Genomic DNA, 16,972 nt, shown 5'->3' with positions numbered 1-16,972 from the left:
AGCATCCTTCACTCATGCTGTCAAACATACCCTCGTAAAACTGACTATCCTACCGATCCTTGACTTCGGCGATGTCATATACAAAATAGCCTCCAACACTCTACTCAGCAAATTGGATGCAGTCTATCACAGTGCCATCCGCTTTGTCACCAAAGCCCCATATACTACCCACCACTGCGACCTGTATACTCTCATCGGCTGGCCCTCGCTTCATATTCGTCGCCAAACCCACTGGCTCCAGGTCATCTATAAGTCTTTGCTAGGTAAAGCCCCGCCTTATCTCAGCTCACTTGTCACCATAGCACATGCTCCAGCAAGTATATTTCACTGGTCACCCCCAAAGCCAACTCCTCTTCGGCCACTTTTCCTTCCAGTTCTCTGCTGCCAATGACTGGAACGAATTGCAAAAATCACTGAAGCTGGAGACTCATATCTCCTTCACTAACTTTAAGCATCAGCTGTCAGAGCATCTTACAGATCATTGCACCTGTAAATAGCCCACCCAACTACCTCCTCCCCATATTGTTTTTTTTCTCCGTTGCACCCCAGTATCTCTACTTGCACATTCATCTTCTGCACATCTATCACTCCAGTGTTTAATTGCTAAATTGTAATTATTTTGCCTCTATGGCCTATTTATTGCCTTACCTCCCTAATCTTCATTTGCACACACTGTATATAGACTTTTCTATTGTGTTTTTGACTGTATGTTTGTTTATGCCATGTGTAACTCTGTGTTGTTTGTGTTGCACTGCTTTGCTTTATCTTGGCCAGGTCGCAGTTGTAAATGAGAACTTATTCTCAACTAAATAAAGGTGAAATAAAAAGGATTGTGATGGGGCATAAGATGAGGGTGTGTCTTTTAAGTGTTTGGACCACAACCAAGGTATCCCCCTTTCCCTTTGTGTTTTGAGATCAATGCGAGAGCTGCATGTAGCCAGGCGTGCACATTTTGTTCATATCCTTTGCTGTTTAGTGAGTTGTTAGCCCCACGTTATAAATCATTTGTAGTCAGCAGTAGGGGAGTGACATACATTTCTAGACATCTTTGAAAAGCTTGTCAGATAAAGAGCTTTTTTTTGTCTTAAATGGGCGGTGTTGTATTTTTAGACAGGCTGAGTGGAAAAATATCTCCTGGTCCGACGAATCCCGGTTCCTGTTGCGTCATGCTGATGGCAGAGTTTGACGTAAACCGCAATGAATCCAGCAGGAGTCCATTGATCCGTGGCAGTGATGTAGCCTTCTGGTGTGGTAAATGTTTTTCTGGTACACCTTAGGACACTTGATAAAAATGTAGCAATTATTGAACGCCACAGCGTATCTGAACATTGTTGCTGGCCAGGTGCAACCATTCAGGCTGTTCTGGAGGTGAAGGGGGGACCGACCTTGTACTAGATGGGTTTACCTAACAAACTGAACCTAACAAAAAGCCAATGGGTCAGTTTGTGCACAACTCAGATCCGTCACCCTCCCTCTGGCTATAGATACGGGTACATTCAACAGAGTGCCTGAAGAGGTGACAATTTTCCTACGGTGTGATCTAGTGTTTTATTGCCCTCTGTATGGCGATCTGAGACGTACTTTTTTTGTTCATTTCTGGTGCTAACCCTAAATTATTCTGGTTAAGGGACGAGCAGAGGTGTAACTTTTGTTTCAGTGTTTGAGATTGCACCGTTTGTTCACAATGACTGGAGGAGAAGGAGAAATGTACTGTTTGTGGCTGTACAATTATTGTATATTTGCACAATTTGTAAAAAACAAAAAACATGTTTCGAGTACAAGGAAATTGGTACCTTGTTTAGTAGTAGGTGTATGACACTTAAATAAATCATATCAATCAATAATACCTCAGGTCAGGGTCCCTGGAGGTTAGTGCCATAAAAAGGATCTGCTCTGTCCTCTGATTATCCCATGACAAATTGGTTACCTGGGGTAGAAAGGCCTGGATCCTGTTCAGTAGGGCACACTGGAGCAAAACGTTTCACAACGGTAGATTGAAACTACACTTGTTCTAATTGGACAAGTTTCGGTAGCACTTTAGCGGTTAAGAGAGTCGGGCCAGTAACCGAAATGTCACTGGTTCGAATCCCCGAACCGGCAAGTTGGAAAAATCTGCCGTTCTTCCCATGAGCAAGGTAGTTAACCGCCAACAATAAGTGCTCCCCGGGAGCCAATAACTTGGATATCGATTAAAGCAGCCCCCGCATCTCTATAATTCAGGGGGGGTTGGGTTAAATGTGGAAGACCCATTTCTGTTGAAGGCATTCCGTTGTGCAACAGACTAGGTATCCCCCCTTTCCACTCTCACTCAGTTTCAAAATGTTTCTCCCTTACTGAACAAGACCCAGCTCTGTGTGCTAATCAGTGTTTAAGGCACTGTTCGTTGAGGTGACGAAAGAGTTAAGATACAAGAACCGCGTGAGTGGAGCCGGTGCTCGAGCCGTCTCTAAACATGTGCTGCTGTCCTGGCTAGTGGCTACTACTGCAGTCGGTGAAGGATCGGACAGTGGGGGGACCGGGAACGGTGCGCCGGTAGCAGGACGGTGAGACTTCGCATGGACTGTTGGTCCATATATCACATAAATTATTGGCTGTGCTGCATCCGGTGGGACCACCGCAGCGACAATATTACGGTAAGATGTTTAGGTTTGTATCATTTTTGTTCCACTTTAAATTAATGGACAGGACATTGTGCAAGACTACTTTTTTCATCACTACAGTAATTAATATTTATTTAACTGAAATCTCCTCTTGCAAAACGACCCGAGGATAATATGGGTATGCAGCAGTGACATATTGAACCAATGGAATGAATTGTAGCCAAATAAAATATGGGCCAGCTTGTGTCCGCGGTTCGCTGTCATTTTTTTTTTACTCTGTCCAATTTATTTTACAACGCTGCAATCATCACCGAACAAGACTATTCATGTTTATCTATAAGGATTATAACCAGCGTTTTCCCCGATATTTCCAGTTTCTCCAGATAACATTCGCGCATGTTTATTCTCACACTGATTTTATAGGAACAGTTTGTCGCATTGGCATTATGTAGTGTAGCCTAAAATAAATGCACACAAAGCCATCATCAGCAATCAATATTTTGATTTGGGGGAGTACTCAGTAGGGTAGGCCACCGTAGCCTATTTGTGTCATGTCATCGACATTTCCTCCACTATCAGCTAGGCTTTGTGAGTTTGCCAATGCGGCGTTTAGAACCGGGACAGGAGAGATGGAGATTCTTGCATCCGCGCAGTAATGCTGCGGTCTCCCCTCCCCCTCGTTCACAAGCCTGGTCAAGGTGTCGTGGCCAACCCTCCTTCTTCCTCTTTTAATTTGAGTGTCCACGATTCCTAATCTCATGGATATAAACCATGTTACAGGTTGGAGGGCTTAGTTATTTAACTCCACATATCAGGGTCTTTCAGGGTCCCTGAACTTAATGACACAGAGAGAGGAAGAGAGCGAGAGAGAGGGGTGCGGGGCCACAGGCTAGTAATTCATTTTACTGAATTAATTTCCACACAGCACAGTAGCCTACCAAATAACCAAATCGCATCCACATTTTCACATCAAACTTTGCATACTCTTTTAGTCATATAAAGTTTTTTTGTTTTTGTTTTTCTGCTAAAATAGATGCAAAATGATAGACTGCTAAGGGACTGTACATTATTTATAATGAGGGATACATAGACGAAATTGTATCTCTCTGAAATTAAAATGGATGGCCGTCCCTTCAGTAAAATACAATATATATTTTCCCGACCCTTCCTGAACAATTGGAGAGAAAAAAGGATCCTCCCTCAATTAAAACGAAGTGGATAGCAGAGAACATGCCTACGGTTTACCCTCACTCCTACTAGGACAGACCAGAGCCTTGGGTATGCCGTTTTAGGAACTGTTCTTGGTTTTGTAAGCATCACATGACAAAGTAGCCAGAAGGTTGTGGATTCGCAGACCACAGACGACAAGGGTAGAAAGATATCCATTATAATAAAAGCACTGCATGAATCTATCATCTTATTTGCGATCCGAGAAAATAATTGCCTTTTATTCATGCATTTCATGTAATTATACCTCCATTTACCTGACTGGAGACAAGCTTTTTTAGTACCACAACAGAGCATGAAAACTAATGAGTACATGCTGCAACACCAGACACGTGGTGGTTTCTATACAGGCTAATGTTCAAAAAGAGGATAGGCTAAGTTTGGAAAAGTTGTCCATCAAGTGTAAAAAATGTAGAGCAACAGAACCAGTTACATCTGAAGTATCTGATCGTTAATGAATTGGAGAAAAATCCATGAATTGATTAACACAGCAGACACATATCATCAGGTATTCACTTGTCATTTATTTTTCATTTGGCAACTATCGTTTTCTAATTCATTCTATTTTATTGTTGTTAAAAAAACAGATTTGTGTTGACTGTGGTTCAATAAGAGCATCTGCTAGGCTAAATTAACAAGCTAGGCATGCATAGCTAGCTCACCACATGATCCTCAAACCAAACACTGGCCAGACTCATGTTTCTTAAAGTGAATTCAATGTCAAATAAGACATTTTTCATTTCATTGTTATTTAACTCTAAGTAGTTATTTTGTAACATTTTTTTACAGCCTAAATGCAAAATGAAGGGCATGTTGTTGTTGTGTTGTTGTTGATGTGTTGTTGTTGTTGATGTGTTGTTGTTGTTGATGTGTTGTTGTTGATGTGTTATTGAAGTGCTGTTGTTGATGTGTTGTTGAAGTGCTGTTGTTGATGTGTTGTTGTTGATGTGTTGTTGAAGTGCTGTTGTTGATGTGTTGTTGTTGATGTGTTGTGTAAGTGCTGTTGTTGATGTGTTGTTGTTGAAGTGCTGTTGTTGATGTGTTGTTGTTGATGTGTTGTTGAAGTGCTGTTGTTGATGTGTTGTTGTTGATGTGTTGTTGATGTGTTGTTGAAGTGCTGTTGTTGATGTGTTGTTGAAGTGTTATTGATGTGTTGTTGTTGATGTGTTGTTGTTGAAGTGTTGTTGAAATGCTGAGTGCTCCTGACAGCCTATAGCGTGTCACAAATGTTTCACAATTGAATTCTTAAATGGCAGGCAATATCATTGAACTAATAATATAGCCTAAATAATTCATTTTAGGCTACCTTGCTTGCTTCTGACAGATTTAGAGCTAGTATGTTGTTTAATAGCCTGTTCAGATGGCGAACCTCAATTGATAGTGACAAAATCCTTACTTCCCTAGTAAAGTCATTTTTTTTGTCTCCTCCTCTGCTACAGAAGGTTGTAGCGCAGCCTCTGAATGTCACAGAGGCAAACCAAATATATCCCATATGCATCGGAGTCAAGTCATTCCCCGGCATTTTCCATCCAGCATCGTTATAGATCACCTTATATAATCAGTTCAATTTTTTTTAAATCTTAAGTTAACAAAGGGTAGACCTATGCTTTTAGCGATTTTCCTAAACAAAAGCCACAATACCCTCACATACCCACTCAAATAGAGCCCTGGTTTTAACTTAACACCTTAAGCCCTTAACTGACACTGAGATATTTAAGGAGTCATTGGTTAGGCAGCACAAAAAGAGTTTACATCAGCAAGCGCAGGGCATGCCATTCAAACCCTTTACTCAGTACTTTTTTGAAGCACCTTTGGCAGCGTGTACAGCCTTGAGTCTTCTTGGGTATGACGCTACAAGCTTGGCACACCTGTATTTGGGGAGCTATTTTCAGGTATCTCCAGAGATGTTCGATTGGTTTCAAGTCCGGGCTCTGGCTGGGCCACTCAAGGACATTCAGAGACTTGTCCAGAAGCCACTTCTCCATTGTCTGTGTCCTTAACCTCTCTAGGGTATGTGGGACGCTAGCGTCCCACCTGGCCAACATCCAGTGAGATTGCAGAGCACCAAATTCAAATACAAATTCAAATACTCATTATAAAAATTCAGAAAAGATACAACTATTTTACACACGTTTAAAGATGAACTTCTTGTGAATCCAACCACGGTGTCAGATTTAAAAAATGCTTTACAGCGAAAGCATACCTTACGGTTATTTGAGAACATCGCCCAGAAGACAAATCATTACAAACAGTAACTAGCCAAGTAGAATAGTTGCACAAGTCAGAACAAATTAATCACTTACCTTTGATGATCTTCATATGGTTGCACTCAGAAGACATTCATTTATTCAATAAATGTTCCTTTTGTTCGATAAAGTCTGCAGGATAATACAGTTTGCACGTTTTTTCAGTAATCCACAGGCTCAAACGCAATCCCAATAGGCAGACAAAAAAATCCAAATTGTATCCGTAAAGTTCATAGAAACATGTCAAACGATGTTTATATTCAATCCTCAGGTTGTTTTTGGCCTAAATAATCGATAATAATTAAACCGGACAATAACGTTGTCAATATAAAAGGTAAACAAGAAAGGCACTCTCTCGGTTGCGCGCATGAAAAAGCTTTGTGACACGGCAGGGTCCACTCATTCCGTCTGCTCTTACTCCCTCATTATTCAGAATGAAAGCCTGAAACAATTTCTAAAGACTGTTGACATTTAGTGGAAGGCATAGGAACTGCAATTTGAGTCCTAAGTCAATGGATACTGTAATGGCATTGAAAAGAAAACTACACACACAAAAAAAATCCTACTTCCTGAATGGATTTTTCTCAGGTTGTCGCCTGCCAAATCAGTTCTGTTATACTCACATACACTATTGTAACAGTTTTGGAAACTTTAGAGTGTTTTCTATCCAAATCTACCAATTATATAAATATCCTATCTTCTGGGCCTGAGTAGAAGGCAGTTTAATTTTGGCACGCTTTTCATCCAAAATTCCAAATGCTGCCCCCTACCCTGGAGAAGTGTTGTGTCTTTGGCTATGCCGGATTAAGTGATATGACATGCTATTCTATAATATAATTTATCCGTAATTAGTATCACCTGATTGAGCTAATCATGTAAATGTAATTAACTAGAGAGTCGGGCACCACAAAATAATATTTATAGAGCTGTTATCTGCCGAATAAACTCTTAAAGACCTAGTCATATTTTACATCAATAGCAGTCAATATCAATCGTCGTCTTAATTCAGTCTCATCTGAAAGTTGTAAATTCTGCATGAACCCTGGCTAACAATTTGAATCAGCAATACAAAATTGGGTTTAATTATTTATTTACTAACTACCTAACTAATCACACAGAATTACACACACACATAATTCAATCATAACTTGATTACAAATTACGTCATAAAGGAAAACGTCCCTAGCGGGCGGAACAGATATGACAGCTTGTTACACAAAGGAAAAGGACAGGGTTTGAGTGAAAGAGCGGGAAGACTGAGGGACACAGGGAGAAGCTGTGCTATCGTAAATAGAGTATCTGATGCATTATAAATTACCGCCCATTTGGAAAAGGAAAATACAATAAATATTTACTCTGTGCTGAGCTTCGGTAGGTTGGTGGAAGATGGAAGGCCGTGTTGCCAAACCGAGTCCTTTGAAGAATGTCTCTGGTTGTCAATTGGATACATTGTAGTAGCGTCTTTGGGTGATAGGCGGGATACTCTGTCTGTTCCTTCCTAACCCTCGTTGCATCTGCTGTTGCTAACTCAACGGCTAGGAGGTATCATATCTGTAGTGAATAAGAGTTCAAAGATCATACCATTCGCAACCAAAGCTCAAGCTGATGTTGGCTTTGTTCTGTAGTTATTATCTGATACATTCTGACATAGGACCATTGTCCTACATCCTCGGAACAGGAAGTTATATTGTCGTCAAGGGCTTATATAGGAAGGGAGAGGAGTGCGTGTTTGAAAGGTTTTATAGCCTACGTCCCTTCACAGGGGCGGGCCACTGATTGAGCAGCCCTATCTTATGAAAACCCAATCTCTCATTTTAGAAGCTAACATCACATTTCATCCCATCACAAATAATTTCATATTCAAACATTTAAATTGAACAACAATTCCATGTGAATCCGATAACTCTGATGTGTAGACTTTCCACTGTAGAGTTTATGTCATCTGATCATTGATGAGAATGTCTCAGATGACAACCGAACTGACATCATATTCATTAAGTACCACCGCATATGTTCCGTTGCTCGGATTACCAGAATATAGTTAATTTCCCCCCACCTTCTGACGTTCCCAAAATTCCCCCCAGGCCAACGTCATGACAGAAGTTAAGGTCGTTGTCCTGTTGGATGGTGAACCTTCGTCCCAGTCTGAGTTCCTGAGTGCTCTGGAGCAGGTTTTCATCCAAGATCTTTCTGTATTTTATGCCGTTCATCTTTCCCTCGATCCGGACTAGTCTGCCAGTACCAGCTGCTGAAAAACATCCTCACAGCATGATGCTGCCACCACCATGCTTCACTGTAGGGATGGTACCAGGTTTCCTCCAGACTTGACGCTTTGCTTTCAGGCCAAATAGGGGTTTTATCAGACCAGAGAATCTTGTTTCTCATGGCCTGAGAGTCCCAAGCGGGCAGTCATATGCCTTTTACTGAGGAGTGGATTCCATCTGGCCACTCTACCATAAAAGCCTGATTTGTGGAGTGCTGCAGAGATGGTTGTCCTTCTGGAAGGTTCTCCCATCTCCACAGAAGAACTCTGGAGCTCTGTCAGAGTGACTATTGGGTTTTTGGTAACCTCCCTGACCAAGGTCCTTCTCCTAAGATTGCTCAGTTTGGCCAGGGGGCCAGCTCTAGGAAGAGTCTTGATGGTTCCAAACTTCTTCCATATAAAAATGATGGAGGCCACTGTGTTCTAGGGGACCTTCAATGCTGCAGAAATTGTTTGGTAACCTTCCCCAGATCTGTGTCTCAACATAATCCTGTCTTGGAACTGTCTACGGACAATTGGTTTGGTGTTTGCTCTGACATGCACTGTCAAATCAAATCATCAAATCAATTTTTAAAGCCCTTCTTACATCAGCTGATGTCACAAAGTGCTGTACAGAAACCCAGCCTAAAACCCTGAACAGCAAGCAATATAGGTGTAGAAGCATGGTGGCTAGGAAAAACTCCCTAGAAAGGCCAGAACCTAGGAAGAAACCTAGAGAGGAAACAGGCTATGAGGGGTGGCCAGTCCTCTTCTGGCTGTGCCGAGTGAAGATTATAACAGAACATGGCCAAGATGTTCAAATGTTCATAGATGACCAGCAGGGTCAAATAATAATAATCACAGTGGTTGTCGAGGGTGCAACAGGTCAGCACCTCAGGAGTAAATGTCAGTTGGCTTTTTATAGCCGATCATTTAGAGTATCTCTACCGCTTCTGCTGTCTCTAGAGAGTTGAAAACAGCAGGTCTGGGACAGGTAGCACGTCCGGTGAACAGGTCAGAGTTCCATAGCCGCAGGCAGAACAGTTGAAACTGGAGCAGCAGCACGGCCACATGGACTGGGGACAGCAAGGAGTCATCAGGCCAGGTAGTCCTGAGGCATGGTCCTCAGAGAGAGAATGAAAGAAAGAAAGAATGAAAGAAAGAAAGAAAGAGAGAAAGAAAGAGAGAGAGAAAAAGAGAGAGAATCAGAGAGAGCATACAACCTCACACAGGACACCGGATAAGACAGGAGAAATATTCCAGATATAACAGACTGACCCTAGCCCCCGACACATAAACTACTGCAGCGTAAATACTGGAGGCTAAGGCAGGCGGGGTCGGGAGACACTGTGGCCCCGTCCGACGATACCCCTGGACAGGGCCAAACAGGGAGGATATAACCACACCTACTTTGCTAAAGCACAGCCCCCACACCACTAGAGGGATATCTTCAACCACCAACTTATCATCCTGAGACAAGGCCGAGTATAGCCCACAAAGAACTCCGCCACGGCACAACCCAAGGGGGGGCGCCAATCCAGAGCTGTCAACTGTGGGACCTTTATATAGGCAGGTGTGTGCCTTTCCAAATCATGTCCAATCCATTGTAGAATAAGGCTGTAACGTAACAAAATGTAGAGAAGGAGAAGGGGTCTGAATACTTTCCAAATGCACTGTAAGTAGGTAGAATGAAAGAGGATTAACGTCTTCACAGCCATCTCTCTGAGTTGCGGGTATTCTCTGCTTCTGAACAGCCAGAATGTCGACAGGCGAATCTCATTAAAACAAGTGCGCAGGACTTGGTCTGGACAGCTCCAATAGTTTATCATCAAGAACCAGTGACATGCTTAAGTGCGGGTGAAGGGATTACACATCCACTGCTTTCCCGGGCTTAGATCAGATTGTGAAGGGAAGTAATCCTCGAATTTGAGCAGAGTTTGGCTCAGATGTGACCTCATCAATTTACAAATGTGATCCATGTCTACATAACCCATGTCAGCCAGAATTGAGAATAGGGGGAGCATATCGAAAATTATTCTATCCTCTCGGTCTCTCCAGATGCCTAGTTTTTTTTCTTGAAATCAGCATTTTTATTGTTTGCTGGGAAGTTGTCACTTGCGCTTCCCTGCATGGATAGGTTGAGCCGCATTCTCGTCGGTAGACTTACAGATCCCGATATAACAGTCCCATCATAATCCATGTCCTATTATGTAGTCATTCAGAACACATAATATTTCACCTGAATTTGTATTCTGAGGCAACTCTTTAAAACAAAGACATTCTTCATGTAGTGAATATACAGTGGGGAAAAAATGTAGTTAGTCAGCCACCAATTGTGCAAGTTCTACTACCACTTAAAAAATGAGAGAGGCCTGTAATTTTCATCATAGGTACACTTCAACTTTTTTTAAATCCAGAAAATCAACATTGTAGGATTTTTAATGAATTTATTTGCAAATTATGGTGGAAAATAAGTATTTGGTCAATAACAAAAGTTTATCTCAATACTTTGTTATATACCCTTTGTTGGCAATGACAGAGGTGAAATGTTTTCTGTAAGTCTTCACAAGGTTTTCAGAGTATGTATGAGGTCTTCAGTAAACTCTCATTGTCTGGGAAACTATTGTGCATCTTTTTTGTTAGATTGGTTCATCTCTTTTGATAATCTTTTTTTTTTAATGGTCTGGTTTATCCTTGGGATATGGATGCTTTGTTTCTAAATGCATTTTCGATGGCATCCTTGCTGAGGCAAATCTGACATAACACACAGACCGGTTTTGGCGGGCAGCTGTTATTTGAAACAAATCCAGAGAGAGAGAGAGAGAGCGTGTGTGTGTGTGTTATGGTGTAGCTAGACTTAGTCATGGCAACACAATTATTTTATTGCGGCATGCATAGTTCAGCGCATTACGAAGGTAGGCCTATGGCAAGTATTTATTTGAGTCAGATAGGGCGCAGACCATAAACCCCCCCACCCAAATCATATTCAATACAAATATGCTGCAGTCAGACACGCATTCCTCCACAGAACCGGGGTTAGAGAAAGGCCGGTAATAGGCTATGGATCATTTTACTGAGACCAAACCAGGTGCACTTGATATTGCACGCCCAGCAGAAAATCATGGATGAGGGGCATCATTGGGCACACATGAGATATTATAATAAGCAACTAATTTTCAAAGCCTGAGCAATATGACATTCAATTGATTACAAATTACATGACTTACATCCCCTGGACAAAATAAAACAGATACTAAAACCTCCCCGACTGAAATGAAACCCATTGCCTCCAGATAACTATAATGGAAATGTAGACCTCTCCCTAACACGCTGCAACAATGTATGTACTGTATACCCATCATGAAGAGCAGAGGTGTCAAGCCCAAAGGGGGGCACATTCCCCCTCAGATTTGTCCTATTAAATATATATTGTTTCTCTGTAATACTACTAGCCACCTATTTTATGAAGTTGGCTTTAGCTAGTCTAGATAGGTTCCCAACCTCATAACTAGATACCAAGAAGACATTTCAGCCTATCAATCAAGTTAGTTTGACAAGCTGGCTACTCTATCATAGCTGGCATGACTGCTGGCAAGGTTGGTAGACTTTAGAAAAGCAAGCAATAACTAAATGTGCTGAATAAGACTCACATTCCTTTCAATGTTTTACCCAGATTTTAGCAGACATGCAGAGAAGCAATATATTGTTCTCAGGAGGATACAGAGGCTCAAAAGGTATACTTAGATATGCAGACATTTTTATGTTTGATTATGGCTCTAGATTACAGAAAAAAAACTGTTTCAAGGTGTTTGAAAAATGCAAAATTCTCCAATATACGGTTGGATGGCCTCGTCCCCCTATGGACCATCCTCGCGTACTTTGTGCCCCCTCAGATTTTTGGTGTGCCTCATGCCCCTGATGAAGAAAATAATGACTAAATTATATAGACCTAACTATTCTCTCTACCTCCCGCTCTCTCTCTCTCTCTCTCTCTCTCTCTCTCTCTCTCTCTCTCTCTCTCTCTCTCTCTCTCTCTCTCTCCCTCTCTCTCTCTCTCTGTGTTTGTTTAGGATTCACCTTGAGGAGAGTACACTGATGCCTACTGGAGTGTTACATGAGCTTTTTAAGCACTCCAAAAATCTCTCTCTCTCTTCCATCAGCATCACTCTGTTGTTTTTTATATAATCCTCAATGCTATTCTCTCTCAGTGGGTATGACTCTCACAGTCAGTGACCTCAGGAAGGTCACTGTTTCATTTATTCTATTCCTTCTGTATTCCACTAGGGCTTCACTGTATCAGAGCTACTGTAAAACACATAGGAGACTGTCCAGGAGTAATCGAAACATCTTTCCTATTCATTTGGAACAACTTATTTTTGTGCTGCTGTGTGTGAACCGCTGCTGCATACAGCACATGACAGGAACCCAGTACCTGCATCCCAAAATCAGGATAAATAAAGAGTGACTTAGGAAGCCATACAACTGTTACTGGCCGGAGGTCAATACCTTGGCCCCGTATCCACAACGTGTCTCAGAGTAGGAAACTGCTGAGAATAGAAACATTCTAATCCTACTCTTATGGGTCAAAATAAAAGCTATAGGTGAAGCCTCTTTAGTCATAAGATTCCCACCTAGTCTACAGATACTTTTGGTCATGTAGTGTACAGTATGTGGACACCTGCTTGTTGAACATCTCATTCCAAAATCATGGACATTAACATGGAGTTGGTCCCAGCATTGCTGCTATATCTCCCTCCACTCTTCTGGGAAGGCTTTCCACAAGATGTTGGAACATTGCTGCAGGGACTTGCTTCCATTTAGCCACGAGCATTAGTGAGGTCGGCCACGGATGTTGAGCGATTAGGCCTGGCTCACAGTTGGCATTCCAATTCATCCCAAAGGTGTTCGATGGAGTTGAGGTCAGGGTTATGTGCAAGCCAGTCAAGGTCTTCCACACTGATCTTGACAAACCATTTCTGTATGGAGCTTGTTTTGTGCATGGGGGTATTGTCATGCTGAAACAGGAAAGGGCCATCCTCAAACTGTTGCCACAAAGTTGGAAGCACAGAATCATCTAGAATGTCATTGTATGTTGTAGCATTAAGATTTTCCTTCACCCAAAACATGAAAAACAGCCCCAGACCATTATTCCTCCTCTACCAAACTTTATAGTTGGCACTATGCATTCGGGCAGGTAGCGTTCTCCTGACATTCACCAAACCCAGATTCGTCTGCCGGACTGCTGCCAGATGGTGAAGTGTGATTCATCACTCCAGAGAATGTGTTTCCACTGCTCCAGAGTCCAATGGCGGCGAGCTTTACACCACTCCAGTCAACGCTTGGCATTGTGCATGGTGATCTTAGGCTTGTGTGCGGCTGCCCGGCCATAGAAACCCATTTCATGAAGCTCCCGATGAACAGTTCTTGTGCTGACGTTGCTCCCAGAGGCAGTTTGGAATTCGGTAGTGAGTGTTGCAACACTAGACAGACAATTTTTACTTGCTTCAGCCCTCAACGGTCCCATTCTGTGGGCTTGTGTAGCCTACTACTTCGCGGGTGAGCAGTTGTTGCTCCTAGACGTTTCCACTTCACAATAACAGCACTTACAGTTGACCGGGGCAGCTCTACCAGGGCAGAAACTTGATGAACTGACTTGTTGGAAAGGTTGCATCCTATGACGGTGCCACGTTGAAAGTCACTGAGCTCTTCAGTAAGGCCATTCTACCTGGAATGTCTTAAATCAAAATATATATGGGCAGCATGATGTGACTATAGGCTCTTGATGATTTGAGAAAGTCGCTGTTCTCTCATCAAGTGATCATATTTTCACCCATCAGACTATTCTCAATTTAATCTTGTCTTTACTAATATGTCAAATTAGTTTAGATTCAGAATGCTCCATTATCAAATGGGCAGGAACAGGGGCAGAAGAAAAATGGAGTCCACTTTCCTACGGTTCATTTTTCAATAATGCAGGTAGGCTACTGTTTCATTCCCTGCATCAACCACTGTTCGAAGTGCATGCAGCCACTTGCTGTGGGACTTTCGCCCCAAACTCTGTATGTTATGAGCTCTCCAACCCTGTTCATGCAGCTAACCAGTGCTCTGTATGCCATGAGCTCTCCAACCCTGTTCATGCAGCTAACCAGTGCTCTGTATGCCATGAGCTCTCCAACCCTGTTCATGCAGCTAACCAGTGCTCTGTATGCCATGAGCTCTCCAACCCTGTTCATGCAGCTAACCAGTACTCTGTATGCCATAAGCTCTCCAACCCTGTTCATGCAGCTAACCAGTGCTCTGTATGCCATGAGCTCTCCAACCCTGTTCATGCAGCTAACCAGTGCTCTGTATGCCATGGGCTCTCCAACCCTGTTCATGCAGCTAACCAGTGCTTAATTTGGGAAACCAAGTGAAATCTGTTTGGGAACATCAATAGTAACATGTTTTCACAACAAAACATATTTCATTAAACTGTTTGACATCCCTTCTTTCTGTACGCTGGAGAAAGGAATGAAGGAGAGAGAGGAGGAGATGGAAATGCACGAAGAATAGATATTCTGCAGCTAAAGGTAATGTGTCAGCCTATTAATTATAAAAATATGCCTTTTTACTAGGCTATACAAAATCAAATACAAATTCTATGTAATTGTAGGCGAACCAACAGCATAGCATAGGCCTATAAGTTCTCCCCCAGACTCATGAATAGAAAGGAGCGTAGCAGAAGGTAACCAGTCCATCCAGTATGCATAATAATACAGTCCACACATACTAGAATTTGTTTAATTCTGGAGTATAGGCTAGACCAATTATGTACTAAAGACATCTTAAAATCAGTTTAAAAAAATAAAGTCTGTAATAAATCGTAAAATTCCAAATGACTTCACAAGATGCCATCCCTGCCAAAATAAATCAATCTGGTATTATATAATGGCACAATCATTATTTTATTTCAGTTTTTTTGTGGGGCTTGGGCTCATATATAGGCCCTAATATGCATATGGGAGTTTTGAATGAATCATCACCGTAGAAAGCACTGTCATTATCTTTGTGTTAGTCTTTGAAAAAACATCCACAAGGACCATGGATTCCACTTAGTTTCAACTTGTTGTTGAACTTCTTTCTTGAAATTGATCATCACAGTGATGTGAGTTTTAAAAGAACAATACTGTTTTGATGATAAGTGTTTGATGTGATTTTCAAATACGTTTGCATTGATGTCAGAGTGGTTAAAGGGACAATAGAGCCCTGAGTACCAGGCCATTAGCTATCTGATGGTCGTTAGCGAGTGGGTACTACCAACGCATGTCCAGAATGCATAAGAGGACATTACCGTGACTCAATGGTCACGTGGAATTTGACTGCGGTCATGACTCATGACTGCCAGTGTTGCTGTGTCAACAGTCCTATGTACCTTTATGACAGAGTGGTTGTATGACAGAGTGGTTGTATGACAGAGTGGCTGTATGCCAGAGTGGTTGTATGACAGACTGGTCTCCAGACTCCTGATACCAGTGGTGCCTACTGCCAGTGGTGCCTACTGCCAGTGGTGCCTACTGCCAGTGGTGCCTACTGCCTCGGACTAAAACACATTACCAACTAAACTCAGCAAGAAAAGAAACGTCCCTTTTTCAGGACACTGTCTTTCAAAGATAAATCGTAAACATCCAAATAACTTCACAGATCTTCATTGTAAAGGGTTTAACTTCTTTGGGGTAGGGGGCAGTTCCCAGAGTAAACTGCCTGCTACTCAGGCTCAGATGCTAGGATATGCATATTATTAGTAGATTTGGATAGAAAACACTGAAGTTTCTAAACTGTTTGAATGATGTCTGTGAGTATAACAGAACTCATATGGCAGACAAGAACCTGAGAAAAAATCCAACCAGGAGTTGGGAAATCTGAGGTTTGTAGGTTTTCAAGTCTTAGCCTATCCAATATACACTGTCTGTGGGGTCATATTGCACTTCCTAAGGCTTCCACTAGATGTCAACGGTCTTTAGAACCATGTTTCAGGCTTCTACTGTGAAGTGGGAGAGAATGAGAGCTGATTGAGTCATAGGTCTGCCAGAAGGCCATGTGCTCAGTCAGGCGCACGCCCGTGAGAGTTAGTTCCGTTCCCTTTCATTTCTAAAGACAAAGGAATTCTCCGGTTGAAACATTCAATTTAAATTAAACATCATCCTAAACATCATCATCATCCTAAAGATTGATTATATACATCGTTTGACATGTTTCTATGAACTGTAATATAACTTTTTTGACTTTGTCTGGACCTTGTGCCTGCGCATTTGGATTACTGTACTAAATCCTTGAACAAAAAGGAGGTATTTGGATATAAATGATGGACTTTATCAAACAAAACTAACATTTATTGTGGAACTGGGATTCCTGGGAGTGCATTCTGATGAAGATCATCAAAGGTAAGTGAATATTTATAATGCTATTTCTGACTTTTGTTGACTCCATAACATACGTTATCTGTATCTGTATTGCTTGTTTTGGTCTCTGAGCTCTGTACTCAGATTATTCCATGGTGTGCTTTTTCCGTAAAGCATTTTTGAAATCTGACACAGCTGTTGCATTAAGGAGAAGTATATCTTTAATTCCATGTATAACAGTTGTATTTTCTGCAATATATATGATGAGTATTTCTGTAA

General features: G+C 41.8%; 1 protein-coding gene across 2 annotated transcripts in view; it reads left to right on the top strand.

Moving 5' to 3' along the window:
- Positions 1–2,242: 2,242 nt before the first annotated feature.
- LOC109904284 (transmembrane protein 229b) overlaps positions 2,243–16,972 on the top strand; it is a 28,284-nt gene continuing 13,554 nt past the window's right edge. Inside the window, exon 1 of one of the 2 annotated variants that reach the window (XM_020501525.2) lies at positions 2,243–2,633. The gene's annotated coding sequence lies outside the window, so the exon portion shown is untranslated. Of the gene's footprint in view, positions 2,634–14,116; positions 14,885–16,972 lie in introns of those variants that run through there. The other variant, XM_020501523.2, reaches the window with a different exon arrangement.

This window comes from Oncorhynchus kisutch, linkage group LG14 (genome assembly GCF_002021735.2).
Source record: "Oncorhynchus kisutch isolate 150728-3 linkage group LG14, Okis_V2, whole genome shotgun sequence".
NCBI lineage: Eukaryota > Metazoa > Chordata > Actinopteri > Salmoniformes > Salmonidae > Oncorhynchus > Oncorhynchus kisutch.
This window is presented reverse-complemented; position numbering and strand designations above follow the sequence as displayed.